At 49.1% G+C, this 19,651-nt stretch overlaps 1 pseudogene; it reads left to right on the top strand.

Annotated features, from left to right (window-relative positions):
* The first annotated feature begins 12,407 nt into the window (after positions 1-12,407).
* Positions 12,408-19,651, top strand: part of LOC119297819 — an 8,597-nt pseudogene continuing 1,353 nt past the window's right edge.

Below are 19,651 nucleotides of genomic sequence, written 5' to 3' on the forward strand. Positions count from 1 at the left end.
GGACTTGAGGAATTTATCTATTAAACATATGCAAAAATAATTAACTAAATATCACTTTCCAAATGAAAATGACAGGAGTTCTCGTGAGCGCTAAAGTTTCTGTTTTTTACAGCAAGTTCAACAAGACTTTCCCCAAGTCTTCCCAACGGTTCTACTTGGCACAAACACTAATTAAACACAAAAAAAACACAACCAAAACAGAGGCTAAATAATTTATTTATTACTAAACAGGAGCAAAAAGCAAGGAATAAAAATAAAATTGGGTTGCCTCCCAACAAGCGCTATCGTTTAACGCCCCTAGCTAGGCATAACAAGCAAAAATAGATCTAGGTATTGCCATCTTTGGTAGGCAATCCATAAGTGGCTCTCATGATAGATTCATATGGTAATTTTATTTTCTTTCTAGGGAAGTGTTCCATGCCCTTTTTTAATGGAAATCAAAATCTAATATTCCCTTCCTTCATATCAATAATTGCACCAACCGTACTAAGGAAAGGTCTACCGAGAATAATAGGGCAAGAAGGATTGCAATCTATATCAAGAACGATAAAATCTACGGGCACATAATTCCTATTTGCAACAACAAGAAAATCATTAATTCGTCCCATAGAAGTTAAAGCACCGGCACAAGTAAAGAAATCTTGAATAACTCCTTTTCCAATAATATTACCACTACCAACACGGATTTTTTTTGTATGAAAGATGGTAGGTTCTTTAGCAGGAGCATCAGAGTTTTTCATGATATTATTGTCCATATCGACAATAACTTCCCCAATTTCAGACATAGAGGCAGAAGCTAAAGGACTTGACATAATGACAAGCCAGCAAACTGACACACGAGCAAACAAAAGGCAAACGGGCAAAAGAGGCAAATAGAGAAAGAGAGGGAGGATAGAGAGAGAGGGCGAATAAAACGGCAAGGGTGAAGTGGGGGAGAGGAAAACGAGAGGCAAATGGTAAATAATGTAATGCGGGAGATAGGGATTGTGATGGGTACTTGGTATGTTGACTTTTGCGCAAACTCCCCGGCAACGGCGCCAGAAATTCTTCTTGCTACCTCTTGAGCACTGCGTTGGATTTCCCCGAAGAGGAGAGGATGATGCAGCAAAGTAGCGTAAGTATTTCCCTTAGTTTTTGAGAACCAAGGTATCAATCCAGTAGGAGGCTACGCGCGAGTCCCTTGTACCTACACAAAAACAATAGCTCAATGCAACCAATGCACTTAGGGGTTGTCAATCCCTTCACGGTCACTTACGAAAGTGAGATCTGATAGAGATGATAGATAATATTTTTGGTATTTTTGGTATAGAGATGCAAAGTAAAAAGTAAAAGGCAAAGTAAAAGCAAAGCAATAATAAAGTGATGGAGATTAATTATGATGAGAAAGAGACACAGGGGCCATAGGTTTCACTAGTGGCTTCTCTCAAGAGCATAAGTATTCTACGGTGCGTGAACAAATATCTGTTGAGCAATTGACCGAATTGAGCATAGTTATGAGAATATCTAGGTATGATCATGTATATAGGCATCACGTCCGAGACAAGTAGACTGACTCCTGCCTGCATCTACTACTATTACTCCACTCATCGACCGCTATCCAGCATGCATCTAGAGTATTAAGTTAAAAACAGAGTAACGCCTTAAGCAAGATGACATGATGTAGAGGGATAGTTTCATGCAATATGATAAATACCCCATCTTGTTATCCTCGATGGCAACAATACAATACGTGCCTTGCTGCCCCTTCTGTCACTGGGAAAGGACACCGCAAGATCGAACCCAAAGCTAAGCACTTCTCCCATGGCAAGAAAAACCAATCTAGTAGGCCAAACCAAACTGATAATTCGAAGAGAATTGCAAAGATAACCAATCATACATAAAAGAATCCAGAGAAGATTCAAATATTATTCATAGATAGACTGGATCATAAACCCACAATTCATCAGTCTCAACAAACACACCGCAAAAAGAAGATTACATCAAATAGATCTCCTCGAGAGAGGGGGAGAACATTGTATTGAGATCCAAAAAGATAGAAGAAGCCATCTAGCTACTAATTATGGACCCGTAGGTCTGAAGTAAACTACTCACACTTCATCGGAGGGGCTTGGATGATGATGTAGAAACCCTCCGTGATCGATTCCCCTTCCGGCAGAGCTCCGGAACAGGCCCCAAGATGGGATCTCATGGATACAGAAAGTTGCAGCGGTGGAATTAGGTTTTTGGCTCCTTATCTGATCGTTTGGGGGTACGTGGGTATAAATAGGAGGAAGAAGTACGTTGGTGGAGCAACAGGGGGCCCACGAGGGTCGAGGGCACCCCTGGGGGGGCATGTGCGCCCCCTACCTCGTGGCCTCCTATTAATTCGCTTGATGTAGGGTCCAAGTCTCCTAAGTTGTATTCAGTGAGAAAATCACGTTCCCGAAGGTCTCATTCCGTTTGGACTCCGTTTGATATTCCTTTTCTTCGAAACCCTAAAACAGGCAAAAAACAGCAGTTCTGGGCTGGGCCTCCGGTTAATAGGTTAGTCCCAAAAATAATATAAAACTGGATAATAAAGCCCAATAATGTCCAAAACAGTAGATAATATAGCATGGAGCAATCAAAAATTATAGATACGTTGGAGACGTATCAGCTACATTTTCCTTCATTGCTTTCCTTTGTCTTGCTCCAGATCCCCTTTCTTTCCCTTCGCTTCCAGAGACTCCAGATCCACCCAGATCTTCGAGCTTGCCGTCAATGGCGCCCAAGAAGGCCCGGGCTACCCCTTTGTCATCCTGGTACGAGCCCGCGCTTGAGGCATGTAGCGTGCCAGAGAAGAGCCTGGACACCGTCCGCTTGATGATGGCGGAGGGTGACGAGAAGAATAAGACTGTGCTCTGGGCCGGCTCCGCCGAGCCTGAGGACTCTAGTAGCACCTTCTACCCCTTCTTCACGAGTAGCATCATCGCCGGGTTGGTTCCCCCCTTCTCCGACTTCTTCTACTCCGTCCTCAATCACTACAAGATCCACGCCCTTCATCTTCATCCCAACTCCGTCCTTCTTTTGTCGATTTTCGTCTTCTACTTCGAGGCGTACATCGGGGTGATGCCGTCCGTGGCGCTGTTGCGCCACTTCTTCTTTCTCCGGCTTAAGGAGGGCCCCTGCTCGGGGTGTGTTGGCTTCATCGCGGCCAACAAGACCAATGCCATCTCGAAGGCCGGGAAGAAGGCCGAGGGCTTCAGGAGAAAATGGGTCCTAATGGACGCCAAGCGCGTCCACCCTCGGCTGGTGTTGCCATCGGAGATGCCTGTGTCCCATGAGGGGTGGCTTCGCACGAAGCTCACCGACCCACGGGAGACGCGGATGCTGGAGAGGATGACCGCTGACCTGAAGCCCGACGATTAGAGGACGGCGAAGCTGACTGGGGCCATGATTGCCCAAGAATTCATGGCGCAACGTGTGGCTCCCCTCCAGTCGCGCCCGCGCCCACTGTGGAAACTGGGAGAAGGAGGGGACGACCTTTGCCTATGCCCGGAGCTCCTTTCTGAGGAGGAATTGCGCTCGGCTCTTCGTTCCTTAGTCGGGGACGACCAAGGATACCCGCCTGATGGCCTTGTTCCCCTATACCGCCGTCCGGATGGGGCGGAGGTCGTCGTCGCTCTGCCTGCCTTCGACGAGCATGGGCTCGTGCCGCCTGCTCCCACTGACATCCTGGTGGCGACAACTCTGGTGGTCGTGTCTTCGAGCGAGTCTCGTGAGGAGGTGAGGAGGAAGAATAGGGCGAGGAGGAGCGCGACTTGTAGGCGACCCGCGAAGGGGCGGGGAGACATCCCCCTTACGCAAGGCCGACATCCTCCACACCTTGCCTGATGATGATGATGAGGCCGATGTCCCCCCGGAGAGGGAGGAGCCGCCCGTGGCTGGGGGCTCCTCGAGGCCCAAGGCCAGCCCCCGGAGGAGGTCACCGGTCGACATTCCAACGAGGGGCAGGCCGGCGCTAATCTCCCGAGACGATGCTCCTGCCTCGACACCGCTTGGAGCTGCTTCCGGTCCATCTGCTGCCCTCACTTCCGCTCCTGGAGCCCGCGCGCCTGTGCCTCAGGCTGTGAGGCTCTCAGGCTTCAAGCTTAAGAAGCGGAGGAACTATGCCACGGTGGACCAATAAGTGTTCTTGTCCTATCTTGTTCTTGCTTCTGCTGCTTATCCTTGACGCTTCTCTGCTGCTTGATTAGGCCGTCGCCCGCGGCGAAGAAGAGGAAGGAGGAAGAGGTGGTGCTGCTCAGGACCAGATCGCCCACGGCGGCCGCACCCTTCTCCGTGGACAAGGGCTGCGACGACACTTGCGCTTCTCCGGCCCGATCATCCTCGCGAGGCTTGGGAGAGCATCCTCGGGAGGAGTCAGCCCCCATGGCCCCGCTGGCTTCGGAGGTGCCAACGTCCGGCCCGGGCGCTGGGGTCCCCAAAGCTCAGGAGCTTCTGGCCTCCCAGGCCATGGTGACGACGTCGCCTCCTCCCCCTCTTGCCGCACCACAATCTTTGGGTCCTTTCGCCTCCCCTGACATCCTGGAGCACGCTCTTTCTGCGATGAACCTGCTGCGAGAAGATCTTCGGCGCGCCGACCCCCGTCTGGTAGCTGGGCGCCTGGAGCTGGTCTCTGGCTGGCTTTACTCAGACATGTCCATTTGAGCGGCGCTGAGCCAAGCGGCGGAAACCTCCGAGAAGGATAAGCAGGCCGCGGCCGCTCGCGAGGTGGCACTGAAAGATGTTGGGGCCGCCCAGCATCGCTGCCAGTTGCTGGAGGCCGAATTGAAGACTCTGCACAACGAGCATGCGAAAGAAGCTTGTGGCCGCAAGGCGGAGGAGGAGAGGATGAAGGCCCGAGAGGACACCGTCAGGGGTAGTGACACCGAGCTGGAGAAGTTGGGGAAGGCGCAGGCCACGGAGCACAGCCGGCTGGAGAAGCTGAAGCGGGCGATGGAAGCGGAGAAAGCCGAGCTTGATGCCAAGGCGAAGTTCTGGCCGAAAACCGCACGGCCTTTAAGCTCCTCGAGGAGAGGTCCCGCAAGGCGCTGCAGTCTCTCTACGAGAAGGGCTTGGAGGAGCCGCTGACCACCGCCGACGAGGGCCCCACCTAGCTGCTTCCTTATCTGGTCAAGGCACTTGAGGAAGTCGTGAGCGGTGTCGGCCCCTTGGTGGAGGAAGAAACCCGCATTCTTTCTTCAGCCGCGTTGACGCGCGTCTTCAGCCGCCTCCATCTTCGCAGCTGAAGAAACCCACCTTGACGAGCTGCTGGAACCTGTGGACGCCGAGCACCATGTTGCTGCTGCCGAAACCGTGAAGAGCTAGGTGGAGGCCCTGTGGAAGAGGTTCCGCGCCTTCGATCCCGTGCCTTCAACTGGCAATGCTTCTGATCCTGCAACTCTGGCGGGTGGTGCAGGAGAGGGCAACGCCCCTACAGGAGAAGCATCCCTTGTGGCCGACGGCGGTGTCCGGGAATGACGAGATGACTTACTGACGGCTCCTTTCCTGTTTAATTTCTGCAATACACACCATGCCTCGTGGAGGCGTTAAGCTTGTGTTTGGTTTCAGGAGAACAATATGTCTTGTAATATTTGCTTTGGAATTTTGCGATTTCCTTTCCATTTGCTTTACGTTCTGCGTCGGCAGGGCCCGACCCCGCGCATACCTCAGCCGCCATTGGGCCATCCGGATCACCAGGACGGACCAAGGAGTGAGGGGCTACATGGTCAGTTAGGCTCCTGAGTCACGATGCTCAGGAGTCCCCCTTGACGCGCAAACAACCTATAGAAAGGAGATCTGGGAGTAGGCCTAGTGTTCTACGATGGCAGGGCCCGACCCCGCGCATACCTCAGCCGCCATTGGGCTATCCAGATCACCGGGACGGGCCAAGGAGTGAGGGGCTACGTGGTCAGTTAGGCTCCTGAGTCGCGATGCTCAGGAGTCCCCCTTGACATTCAAACGACCTTCGTACCTTGGCTCCGATTGGGAGGGCGCGCGACGACCGGATCCGAGGGACCTGGCAGAGTGGCGTACGCTTGGGCGTGACCCGAGCGCAGCCCCCGTGCCCAGCCCCCTCGCGCGACTCTCCCGTGGGGAGGTGTTGCGATGAGGCCAGACACTGAGCTCGGAGGCTCCCTGAGGTTGATACGACCGTGAGGCCGCCCTTAGTTTTTATCACCAGCGCGGAGCATAGTGCTTCCGTACTTGCACGGGCATAACCGCTCCTCGGCAGTGTCGACTGCCAGCGCGGAGCATGGTGCTTCCACTGGAACGTGGGAGGGGACTCCCTACTGCAGAGAGCCCCCAGGGCGTGTACAACCCTGCCCTGACACATGGCTTGCATGGTAGGGCTAGACGAGGTGTGTCTGGGCACTCGTGAGCCAGCGCGAGACTCATGAGGCCCTACCTCAAGGCGGGTTGCGCCTGGTCTTGGTTCTTGTTGACTGCGGTGGTCCTGCGAGATGGTTAGACAACCTGCGCCGATCGAATCTCCTGAGGTTATCGCACGAGAAGGCCAAGCACCAACGACCCTAGGAGGTGACGTGAACGGGGCCGGCCTGCCAGACAGAGTTCAACCGTTGGATTTATCGACGTTGTAGGGATGTATCCGAGCACAAACGCCGTGCCCAGCCTTCTTATGCGAAGGATCCTGAAGAAAGATGATCGGCGCGCGGCTCCCGCGGTGGGCGGTAATCAAGCAAGTAGTGACGATAGGTAGCTTATGCATGGAAAGAAAACTAGCTGAGGTAAATGCAAGAACAATACATGCCACTGGGTCGGACCCGAGCGGCCTGGGGAAGGTGCAGCCCGAGGGGCGCCCCGAGTAGGGTAAACTAAAAATGCAAGTGGATATATGCCATAGAGACATGCCCATGCGACCTGGGAATAATGCAGCCCGAGGGGCGCTCCCAGCTAAATGAACTTGGAAAATGTCACCTGGTTTGGTTGTCGAAGGACTGTTGGGGTAGCTGAAGGCGCGCGCTGAAGAAGTCGCTCCTCATGAGCCGTCGAGACCCTGGGCCTCGGGAGGCTCTGGGGGCTCGGGTGGCCTCCTAAGGACCATCTCCATCTCCGCCAAGACTACGTGATGCCTGGCTTCCTGGGTTGCCAAGATGCTCCGTAGATTGCGCTGGAAGGCGGCTGCGGCGCTCGGCAGGCCGAACGGTATGCGCACATAGCTGTGAGGTGGACCCTCACACCAACCAGCACGCGAAGGCCAGAAGCGCTCCTGAGACGCGGCCCTGTTGAGCCCTGGAATCTCGACGTAGACGCACAGCTCACCACCCTTGCCTGGGTGGGGAGCTACACCAGGTGGGCGGTGGTCGCCGCGCATTGCCCTTACTACCTGAACCGCCTGAGTGGTCTTGACGATGAACTCCCGAGTGCCGGGCGCTCCTCGCCCGGTGCCCTCCTAAGGGAAATGTGCCGCTAAGCACACCTTCACGAGGTGCCCGAGCGCCTCCCTTGTGATCTTAGCCAGGTCTGAGGCCCTCCAGAAGAGAGCCCCCGAGCCCTGCCCGAGGAGGGCGCCGGGCGCGCCTTCCTATGCGAGGGAGGGAGGCGTCCCAAGCACGGGTGCAGATCCTGAGGTGGCGCCGCCAGAGGCGCCGCTCCCCTAAGGCCCAGTGCGGAGTAACTGCTTCTTCTTCTTGGGGTTGGCGTCAGGAGGGTACTACACACACGCGCTGTCAGGGTCTTCGACTACTGCGGCTTGGAAGGCCCGCTCGAGAGAGCACACCACGTCTCTTTCTTTGCAGGGGACTGTGATGATTCCGCCGCTTCCCGACATCCTGAGGATGTTGTAGCCATGGTGGGTGACTGCCATGAATTTGGCTAGCGCTGGGTACCCGAGGATGGCATTGTACGGCAGGCGGATGTGGGCGACGTCGAAGTCAACGAGCTAGGTGTGGTAGTTGTCGCGCTGACCGAAGGTGACAGGGAGACGAACTTGCCCTATCGGGGTGGTGGAGCTGTCAGTCACTCCTGAGAAGGGCTTGGTGGGCTGAAGCTGATCGTATGGTACTTGAAGGCTATCGAACGTCTCGACGGACAGGACACTGAGCCCTGCGCCGCCATTGATTAGGGTCTTGGTGACTTGGACATTGCTGATGACGGGTGAACAGAGCATTGGGAGGACGCTGGCGGTTGCTGCACATTTGAGTTGGTCCGCCGAGCTAAAGGTGATGGCGTACTTGGACCATTTGAGCGGGCGCGTGGCCTCAAGCTTAGGAAGGGATGCATTCACCTCGCAAGAGAACTGCTTGAAGGTGCACTGGGAAGCCGGGGCCTGAGCACCACCCAAGATGCAAGCGATGGCGCGCGGCTCCTCGAAGCCCCCAGCCCCTTCGTCCTATTGGTGGTCGTCGTTCCTCCTTGGTGGTGGCAGCAGCGGAGGGAGGCCAGGATTGTCCTGAGGACGATCCTCGCAAGGCTGGCCCCTTCAGGCACCCTTACGAGGCTGGTCCTGTCAGCGATCCTCGCAAGGCTGGTCGCACCACTCCTGGCGGGGCCCGCGGTCATCCCAACGTCCTCCACCTAGTCCACTTCCTCGGTCTTATCCCCGGTCGCTGAGCTCGGGGCGTCGACCGAAGCGTCCATCTCGAATGGCCTTGAGCTCTTGATAATCATTGGTGGTGTGGCTGCGCACGTTGTGCAAGGTGCAGAATGCACGCCCGCCCTTGGACGACTCGGGGAGGTCCCGACCGTGCTTTGTGTCTGGCTCTGCCACGAGTACGGCCACTCCTTGGCGCTTCACGTCCTTGACCTTGGCCTTCTTCTTCTCTGGATCTGCAGCAGGGAGCTCGAGGAGGGAGAGATGCCCCTTCTCAACTCTTGCACACTTGGTTGGTATGTTGAACAACTCCAAAGTCATGCACAGCTCCTCATGGATGGCGAGCTCCTCCTTCATCTTGATGTCACAGATGTCATCAGAAAACGCTGAGATGATGGCCTCGTCCGTCACCTTGGGGATCTTGAGACGCACGCTGTTGAAGCACTGGATGTACTTCTGCAGGGGTCTCTCTCGGTTGTTGCTTGATGCGGCGCAGGTCACCCGCGGCCGGAGGTTGGTCGCGTGTGCCTTGGAAGTTGGCGACGAAGCGGTCGCGCATCTCACCCCAAGAGGAGATCGAGCCTAGAGGCAGGTTCAGGAGCCACAAGCGCGCGCCGTCCTTAAGAGCCATGGGAAACCAGTTCGCCATGACCTTTTCGTCGCCGTTGGCCGGCTCGATGCTCAGCTCATAAAACTGCAGGAACTCTGTGGGGTCGGGGGTGCCTTTGTAGCGTGGAGGAAGGTCCGGCTTGAACTTGCCTGGCCAGACTATGCTACGCAGCTCGGGAACGAGAGCCTGGCAGCCTGCTGTGGCCACCAGGGCCCTCTGCAGGGACGGAGCCTTCCCTTGATGCCCGCACACCGCCGCCACAGGTGGCACGCGGTCTTGTCGTGGTTCTAGGAGCGCTGGAGCTTTTTCTTGTGGCCGGGGAACCTCTCGCCAGCTTCCTTCTTCGCGCGGGCACACGGCACGGTGGGTCACGCCGCGGGAATGCATGTCTTGGGGCGAGGGTGCCGTCTTGACACGGAGGAGGTGAAGGCGCTTCATGAGCCGCACATCTCAGCGCGAGGCGCCGTCTTGGTGCGGAGGATGCGGAGGCGCTCCGTGAGCTACATCGCCCGCAGCTGGAGGTGGGCGAGGCAGCGAGAGGGATGGTGCAGAAGAGCCTCCAGCGGTGCTGACGAGCTCGGCGATGCGGTCTGACCAGTCCTCATAGAGGTCGTCGATCGGGCGGTAACGCAGGAGCTCGCGTGCTATGAGCAGCGCGGCCTGCGCGTCTATGGGTGGGCGGCGAGCGTGAGACGACGAGCCCGCCGGAGTCAGCAACGGGGTGGCGGTGCGGCCGTCCCGCCGCATGGAGGGGTGCAGTGAGGAGGCCTGCTGCTCGTTTACCGCCAGGCCGGCGGCGGCGTTGGCAACAGGGGACGGAGAATGACGGGGAGGCCCACCGACAGGGGCCGTCTGAGCAACACGGGCGATGAGGGAGGCCCGACGCTCGGCGTGGGATCGGCGCTCATCCGACACGGGTGTGGTGGAGGCCCTACCTGGCGCGCCAAATGACGGATTTCAGGTTCCGGCAAAACCCTTGAGGTTCGAACACTGGGGTGCGCATGAAGATCTCTCCTCATCTAGCTCTCACCCTCACCACAATCTCAACTCTTAGTGCGTCGAACCCGCAGAACTAAGGGACATAAGATTTATACTGGTTCAGGCCACCGTTGCGGTATAATACCCTACTCCAGTGTGGTGGAGCGAAGGGACGCGAATCAACGGAAGGAAAACTTCAGCTCACCCCTACCTGGCGCGCCAAATGTCGGATTTCAGGTTCCGGCAAAACCCTTGAGGTTCGAACACCGGGGTGCGCACGAAGATCTCTCCTCCTCTAGCTCTCGCCCTCACCACAATCTCAAGTCTTAGCACGTCGAACTCGCAGAACAAAGGGACACAAGATTTATACTGGTTCGGGTCACCGTTGCGGTGTAATACCGTACTCCAGTGTGGTGTGATGGATTGCCTCGTGGGCTGAGGATGGACAGTTACAAGGGGAAGAACGGCCTCCTGAGGAGAGGTGTTCTTGTGCTTGGCGAGTTTGTGTGATATCTGGTGGTCTGAATGATCCTCCCTCATTTGGTAAGGTGGTGGCTAGTCCTATTTATAGTAACCGCATTCGACTATTGTCCACAAGTCTATTCACTATGTTGTAGTTGAGCCAGTGCTACATATTGCAGTAGACGAGATATAGCACTGGCAAGGTGAATCATGCTGGAGTCTAGAGCGCCGCCTCTAGTGCCATGGGCAGGGGATACATGGGTTGGATAGTAACCGTTGTATAGGCTGAGAAGAAAGCTTATTTGTCAGGACATAAGAGCCCTGAAGAAACTCGTGCTCTAAACCATCTTCTTTTCTCCTCCTCACTGTCTGTCGCAATGCAGAGATGGGCACAACCTCCACTTAGGGTGGGCATAAAATCTGACCAAACAAAAACTAGAACGAAACTGACACTGAATAAATCAAATATTAGGTTTTTTAACGAGTAAATATAAAGAAGAGTTCTGTTTCCTATGTTACTAACTGAACAAAATTCGATCGGTGCTATATTTAAATAGGTGTGTGACCAAAAGCTGGCTTGATGAAACACCAAGCTTCATGGTGGCCAGTCTTTTGGCTGATTATCCGAGGAACACTTTTGTCTGAATAAAGCCCTCTGATTTTATTTTGGAGAAACATAAAAGCCCTCTGAATTGGGCACAATTTAAACAGTTAGCCGAAGTAGCCAATACATTGCGGCCTAGAGTTTACAGCCCACTCTCAGTCCAGTTAGAGACGCCGATCGACCTTATTCACGCACGCCCCACGCATAGAGAGGCGCAGCGGCCTGGCATTCTCCGTCCCTCTCACCCCTGAGTCGAGTCCCGCCGCCGCCACCTGACTACCTGTGCCGCCGCCGTTGCCTCAAGATGTAAGTATCTGGACTTTCCCATCCGCTCTCTTAGTTCGTTCTCGCGTGTCGACCGTCTCGCATAGTTGTCTACCTGTGATGATCCTCGCGGATGGCTGCAGTTGTATTTAGCTGCTGCCGACGTCTTGATGTTTCTCCGATTGATTAAAGGTTGCTGACTAGTTTACGTGCTGCCGATTTAGAAATTTGGAACGGTCTTATTATCAGACATTGGAACTACTTCTACTGTCTCCTTACATTTAATTGTGATAGTTTTGTACAACCCATCAAGAATTTGACACTATGAGAAAGAAAGCATCCAGTGGTGGTGTTGCACTTCCTCCTATGAGAGGATGTTGCTGCGTTGTTAGTACTTAGATACACAAGTTTTTCCTTCCATGTAAGAATCGTGTGAGTGGTTCAGCGCCTGGGTTAGTCTCCTGGTGTGACGCAACTGATTATACTTGTTCTTAAACTATTTTTAACTGCCAACAAAGAAACTGGGGTATAGGCATATGGCTTGCTGGTATGAAGGTATATATATGTCTAAGGTCCAGAGTTGCTCTCCAGGTTGTGATGGCAACTACTTGTGCTTAAATTTAACGGCCAACAAAGAAACTGATGTTAGCATTTTGTCTATTTTTTTATAAATCAAAGTTTTCCTTGTGTGGAACAAGGATGCACGGATAATGCTGGGCATGAATCTATAGTCTTCGCATGATTACAGATTGATATATTTTATGCAGTGATTGCTAGATTTCTCCCTGTCTATGTTTTTTTGGAAATTGTGCTTTCTTGCATTTGCTTCTACCTGTTTTTCTGCATTAGTTTTTTTCACCTGCTTATCTGCATTGGATTGACATGACATTCGTTTGTATTACAGAAATAAGTAGCCAATCCTTACATCAGGCAAGATGGTGTAGTATAATTTCAAGAAAATCATTGTTGTCCCTCCCAAGAAGGACTTCATCGACATAATCTTGTCCCGCACTCAGAGGCAAACACCGACTGTTGTCCACAAGGGCTATGCTATCAACCGCATTTGCCAGTTCTATATGCACACGGTTCACTATACTCAGCAGAACTTCTATGAAAAGCTGTCCACCATCATTGACGAGTTCTCCCGACTGGATGACATCCACCCTTTCTATGGTGATCTCCTTCATGTGCTCTACAACAAGGATCACTACAAACTTTCCTTGGGGCAGATCAATACGGCTCGCAATATCATTGCAAAGATCTCCAAGGATTATCTGAGGCTGCTCAAGTATGGAGACACCCTGTACCGGTGCAAGTGCCTGAAGGTAGCTGCATTAGGTCGCATCTGTACTGTTCTAAAGGGTATCAGTCCTAGTTTGGCATACCTGGAGCAGATCAAGCAGCACATGGCCAGGCTTCCATCAGTTGAACCAAACACCCGTACTATCTTGATTTGTGTCTATCCAAATGTTGGCAAGAGCTCTTTCATGAACATGGTTACAAGGGCGGATGTGGATGTACAGCCTTATGCTTTCACAACAAAATCCCTTTTTGTTGGGCATGCGGATTACAAATATCTTCGATACCAAGTGATTGACACTCCAGGGATCCTTGATCGGCCTTTTGAGGACTGGAACATCATAGAAATGTGCAGTATCACCGCTCTTGCCCACTTGAGGGCTGTTGTGCTGTTCTTCTTGGACTTCTCTGGGTCTTGTGGGTAAACTATTGCTCGGCAAGCTGCACTCTTCCACAATATTAAATCCTTGTTCATGAATAAGCCTCTGGTCATTGTGTGCAACAAGACTGATTTGCAGCCGCTTGATGGGCTTTCCGAAGAGGACATGAAGCTTTTTTTTTATAAAAGAGAGCTCCCTCTCCGATTTCTATTAAGAGAAATCACCGAGTTTTTTTTCTTACAGCTAAAAAAGATAAGCTGACATAACTACCCCCCCAAGGTCAGCCATCCCTCCCCTCCCCACAAACCCCCGAGCAATGTATCCCCAGGGGAAGATCTAAGGCCTGGGCTCAAACCGATCCCAGTACCAGCAACATAAGGTTCACTAAAGCAGAATAGAAGCAGTTTTAATCTCATACAAAGCTGGAAACATCCCCCATACAAGCGCTCAACAGAGAGCGGTGTGAAAGCAGAGCAGCAACAGCCTCATTAACCGTCCACCACAGCAATGAATGCCAGAGGGTTTGTAGCTTAACCCACAAGTCTTCGGGTCCCAAGACGCCATCCATGAACTGCCTTGAACACTTCTTCAGCAACTTCGCCAATCTTCTTCACACCTGCCTCCATCATCTTATTTCTTATGGGTTTTTTCTGCAAAATATTCCAATCATATAAGTTCTTGAGTAATAAGTTGACAGGTATACAAGGATCATTTACCCTGTTATTATCAAAAACAACACTATTTCTCAATTTCCAAATTGTCCAACATATAGCCGAGACTCCTATCAAAACTAAACTCATCACATCTTTCCCAAAAAAAATTGTCCAATTCTTAAACACCAGTTCTAAATCTCCTGGTATATCATTTAAGTTAAAAGCACATTTCAAAATATTCCACAAAAGCCTAGCTACTGAGCAAGTTAGAAACAGATGATTAACACTCTCTCTATTTCCACAGAATGGATAGTTTTCATCACCATTCCACCCCTACGCCGCAGGTTATCCTTAGTGAGAATGCTATTTTTAAGAGCCAGCCACATAAAGACTTTGACTCTAGGTGGCATTTTAATTTTCCACATGTATAGGTGTGGGTATTTGACTCCATTATCTATAAGATGTGTGTATAAGGATTTTACTGTATAAATTCCATTTTTTTGTCAAAGTCCATCTTACTTTCTCTTTTACATCTCTCAATATCACCGAACTGCACACCTCTTTTATATGATCCCAGAGCTCTTTTGAGTCCCCAATCAAAGCTCTTCTAAAACTTGTATTATCAAGTCCTTTTTAAAAAATTTCTTTAACCGTTTTTTATGAAAACAAATAGTATAAAACCTGGGGAAATTTTTACAGAGTGGAGCAGATCCAATCCACCAGTCTTCCCAGAACCTGGTATTTCCTCCATATCCTATCATGAATTTGCATAAAGAGGTAAAATAGTCTCTATGTTTTAATAACTCCTTCCAAAATTGGGAGTCACCTTGTTTAACAGATAAGTTTCCAACAGATTGTATCCTTGATATTTTTTTGAGATAATCTCTTGCCATAGCCCCTCTGTGTTGTAGATTTTCCACCACCATCTGCTCAAGAGAGTTTTATTCATCAGAGCTAGGTTTTGAATCCCCAAACCACCCATGTCCTTAGGTCTGCAGACATCAGACCATTTAACCAGATGATACTTCTTCTTTTTATCATCTTCTTGCCACAATAACCTAGCTCTAAAGAAGTCCATTCGCTTATTCACCCCAATGGATAATCCATAAAAGGATAGCATAAAGTATGGGATGCCTGTCAAGGAAGATTGTATCAAAGTAACCCTTCCAGCACTAGCAAGTAGCCTCCCTTGTCAGTTTTCACATTTTTTCTCCATCTTACTCTCTGGAGGTTTCCAGTGCTTGTTGCTAATTCTATTACAATCTACAGGAAGACCTAAATGTTTCATTGGCAGAGTCCCAATGGGGCAAGTGAATATCCTAGAATATTCATCCTTTTTGTTCTTGGCCTCCCCAAAAAGGAAAAGTTCACTCTTATGAAAATTAATTTTCAGACCAGACATCTGCTCAAAAAGGCATAATATATATTTGAGGTTATGTGCACTATCTATATCATCTTGTAGAAGGAATATGGTATCATCTGCATATTGCAACATGTTAATCCCATTTGTGGCATGATAGCTAAAGCATCAGCCGCCAAGTCAAAATTAAGAGGTGACAGGGAATCTCCCTGCCTTGGCCCTTTATGAGTAGGAAAATACTTCCCTAGATTTTCATTCACTTTCACACAAACTTTCCCCCCTCTAATTGTTTCCATCACCCAATCTATCCATTTGTCTGGAAATCCTTTCATTTTAAGCATTTGGAAAAGAAAGGACCATTTAATTTTATCATAAGCTTTTTCAAAATTAATTTTCAAGAGAAACGCCCCTTGTTTCTTTTTTTATGCTATTCAAAGCTTCATGCAGAATCAAGACCCCCTCCATGATATATCTGCCTTTAACAAAAGCAGTTTGCACGGGGGAAATGACATCTGTTGCCACTATATTCAATCTGTTCATCAGAACTTTAGCAATAATTTTGAAACAAACATTCAGCAAGCAAATAGGCCTGAAGTTTTGTATTTTGGCAGCGTCTTTGCTTTTTGGGACCAAAGTAATAATCCCATAATTCAACCTACTAATATCATTTTTTTGTTTCCAAAATCGTCTAGTAAGGCCTTAAGACCATTTTTGACTAACTCCCAGTAATGTTGATAGAATTCAGCTGTAAATCCATCAGGGCCAGGCGACTTATTATGTGCCATATTAAACACTACATTCTTAATTTCCTCCAAAGAGAACTCATTGATCAGCATGTCTCTATACCGTTCCTGAATCATTCTTGGATTTTCAATATTCAAAGAGATCGTAGAATTGTCAGGATGACCAAACAAGTTTTTATAGAAGCTTGTTATATATTCCACCACATTTTTGTCTCCTTCTATCACCCCTTCCTCCTGCTCAAGCCTATTAATTTTATTTCTCCTAAGTCTTCCATTTGCCTTGGCATGGAAGAATTTTGTGTCGCTGTCACCTTCCAATAATTCATCTACCTTAGCCCTTTGCTTCCACTTGGCTTCTTCCTATTGCAACAATCTGTCCAACTGAGCTCTCTGCTCTATTTGCTCTTTTCTAACATCAGCAGTAAGTCCATTTTGTTCACAATGTTTATCAATATTATCTAGCTTAAGTAAAATGTCTTTTTTCAGCTCAATATACCAAGCATTTCTGTTTCTGTTCCAGCCTTTAAGTTTAGGCCTCAGAATTCTAAATTTCCCCAACAAGCTGTCCACACTGTCTCCAATTATACTAGTGTCATTCCACGCATCATGTATAATCTTGTCAATACCCTCTCGTAAAAACCAGGCATTTTCAAATCTGAATATTGGATCAGCTTTTTGAATGTCCCCGGAATCCAAAAAAGTGGTGTATGATCAGATTTCTCTCTAGTTAGGGCAGTAATTTGGGTCAAGGGGTATACCTCTTCCCATTCTGTACTACATAGAATTCTATCCAATTTTTCAAAGGTGGGTATAGGCAAATTGTTACCCCATGTAAATTGTCTAACATTCATCTTGAGTTCTCTAACTCCATCTTGTTCCAAAATAGCATTAAACAGAAAACTCCAGTGCCCAGGGGAACCTGGTTTATTTTTTTCACTGGCTTTTCTAATGATGTTAAAATCACCCCATATCAGGATAGGGTTTATACTGGTTTGGAAGATTCTAGACAGCTTAGCCAGGAATTTAGATTTCCTTTCTGGTTGAGCATCACCATAAATCACCACCAAGTCCCAAATGAACCTAGTTTTTAGATCTTGCACTGTCATTTTAATATGGTAGTCTCCTTCACTTTGTGAAATCACATTAAGAGTGGTGTAATTGACTCCTAACAAGAGTCCACCAGATTTCCCCCTAGCAGGAGTGAAATGCCAGTGGAAGTCTCTATCAGCACAGATTTTCTGTAGATCATTTCTAAAAAATTCTTGTCTCATGGTCTCTTGCAGGTCTAGAAAGTCTACTTTCATGTCCATTACCATTTCCCTAAGGAACCTCCTTTTAATGTCTCCCCCAAAACCTCTCATATTCCAAAAGATGCCTCTCATTTTTTGTTTCTTTTTCTTAGCAGAAAGTTCTCACAATTTAACAACAAAGACAGTTTTCACCCCAGAACCTCTGGTGGTTTTCTCTTTTTTTCTCTCCTTCTTTGCCGAGAAAAGTTCTCTAACTATTTCCCAGTCCTCATCATCTTTTCTATTCCCCTCCTCATCTCCCTGATCAAGAAGATCTTCTAGGGTATGCTCCCCAGTATCAATGATCTCATTCTCCTCAAGCAACACATCTTGTTTCTGTTTTTTATTTAAGTCAGACAGCCACAAGTCAATTCTAGCCTGCTCTATATTTTTTATCAATTCCAGATTATGTGTAATCACCTCAGCATTTTTTCCTAGTGTGACCCCTACCCCCTCATCAACCTTTTGCGGGAGAGTAATAGATTTAGGAAAGCTTCCAACACAAGGTAACTCACCATAGTTATCTTTCTTTCCTGCCCTTTCCTTGGCCAGTTCTGTGATGTTACGATCTTCTTTTCCCTTTAGTCTAGCACATCTTCTCAGTTCCTCTTCTTCATCTTTCAGTACAGCCTCTCCTTTCCCAGCTTTTTTGATCTTAGTCTCGAAAGAGTCTGTGTCTTGACTGGCTATGTAATCTAATGGCTCAACATACCCTAGCCCAATGGCTTGGTCAATCAATTCTTGCTCTGTCATTTCTCCCCCTTCTTCATGTTTGTCATCCACTCCCATATCCTCATCAACGGCTTCTACCTCTTCATCTTCATTGCTACTTTTATCTCCAGATTGTGACCCCTCACCTCATCACCTCCCTTCAGATTGATCTGGAGTAGCTCATGCTGTCTTTTAACCTCTTTCTCAAGAGTTTTCCTAATAAACTCCATTTTCCCCTTTTTTTCCTCTTCTAGTATCAGTTGTGCAGTCTGCCTGGTAGCCATCTCCTCTGCTTTCTGCAACCTGATCATCAGAGTCTCTTCCCTCTCTTGTAATTCTGTAACTGCAACTGTCTCCTTACTTTTTTATAAACTTCATTAGTCTGACAGATTTCACTAGGTTTCAGGACCACCTGCTCATATTGTTTCAGACCCAAATCTCCCAAGTTCATGCTCTATTTTCCAGTGTCCATTTGTTTGCTTCTTTTTTGCATGTCATTCTTTCTTTGTGACTCAAAACTCTCAAGATCCAGATATTCAAATATCTTTCTGTTATTTCCCTCGTCAAACTTATACCACCCCTGTTTAGCAACTGAATCAAACTCAAAGTTTATGTCATACAACAACAAGTCCTTAGTAGTTATCTCAGTCCCTGCTAGAATTTTGTGCATGTCTCTCACACCCACCTTCACCCTGATTTCTTCTTGGGAGTGTATGTGCTCCACATCAACCTCCACCACTGGCCCTAAAGCAGATCCAATCTCACACACTCCTAGATAATGTCTCAAAGTATCAGGCACTCCCCACATCTTTATCCATACTGAGTGGAGCTTCCCCTTGGCTTTATCATCTGGGCTCCAGAAATCAACCTCCACCATTGCTCATGTTCCCAACAGAGTAAATTTTCCAAAGTTCTTGAGCTCCACCAATTTGGTTTTGCTAGGGAATCTCATCAGAAAGGTTTTTGGACTCTGAAATTTAGCTCTCCATGTCCACCCCCATTCAAACATCTTAGCAAATCCATATGCAATTGTAGTTTCATTCAACTGCCCAGACTGTACAGTGACAAGTGCCATTGGGTTTATATGCTCAGTAACAACAATGTATTTTGTATGCTGAACCAAAAGACATCCCAAACCTTTGGCTCCATACCCCACATACTTGGCTACAGGTTTAGCTTGCTTCAGAATTGTGCATTCTTCAGTACTATGTGATGCTCTCTGACACACCACACAAAACACCTTGTTTTTGCAGTCACTCTTGAGGTGCCCCTGTTCTTTGCATTTGACACAAAAAAGATCTTTGCTGTTGTTTCCTATTTCCTTCTTCTTTGGAGCCTCTTTTCTCACTCATCCTTTTTTTGCCCTTGCATCTTCAATATTTCCTGCTTAGGCATGTTAGACAGCAAATATTGGTACTGTTGTGCCATTTGCTCCTGTGGCAAGAAACCAAACCGCCCCAGCCCCATCCCAACAGGCACCAGCTGGGGGAAATTGGTGTTGTTCACCATGGGAAATCCACCTTCCATCTGCATCTGTCCCCCTTGCACACCCATTTGCTGTATATTTGGATTGGTAACCGCAAAGTTACTGCCAGGTCCCACATCCCTATTTCCAGTTTGGGTTCTTTCTTGCTGTCCTCCCCTCTGCCTGAGCCAAATGATCCTCCCTTGCCATTCAGATCTCTCCCACTACCCATCGAAGTCCCTTCTCCTCCAGAACCACTACTATTAGTCCCAGACCCCC

This window comes from Triticum dicoccoides, chromosome 5A (genome assembly GCF_002162155.2).
Source record: "Triticum dicoccoides isolate Atlit2015 ecotype Zavitan chromosome 5A, WEW_v2.0, whole genome shotgun sequence".
Lineage (NCBI taxonomy): Eukaryota > Viridiplantae > Streptophyta > Magnoliopsida > Poales > Poaceae > Triticum > Triticum dicoccoides.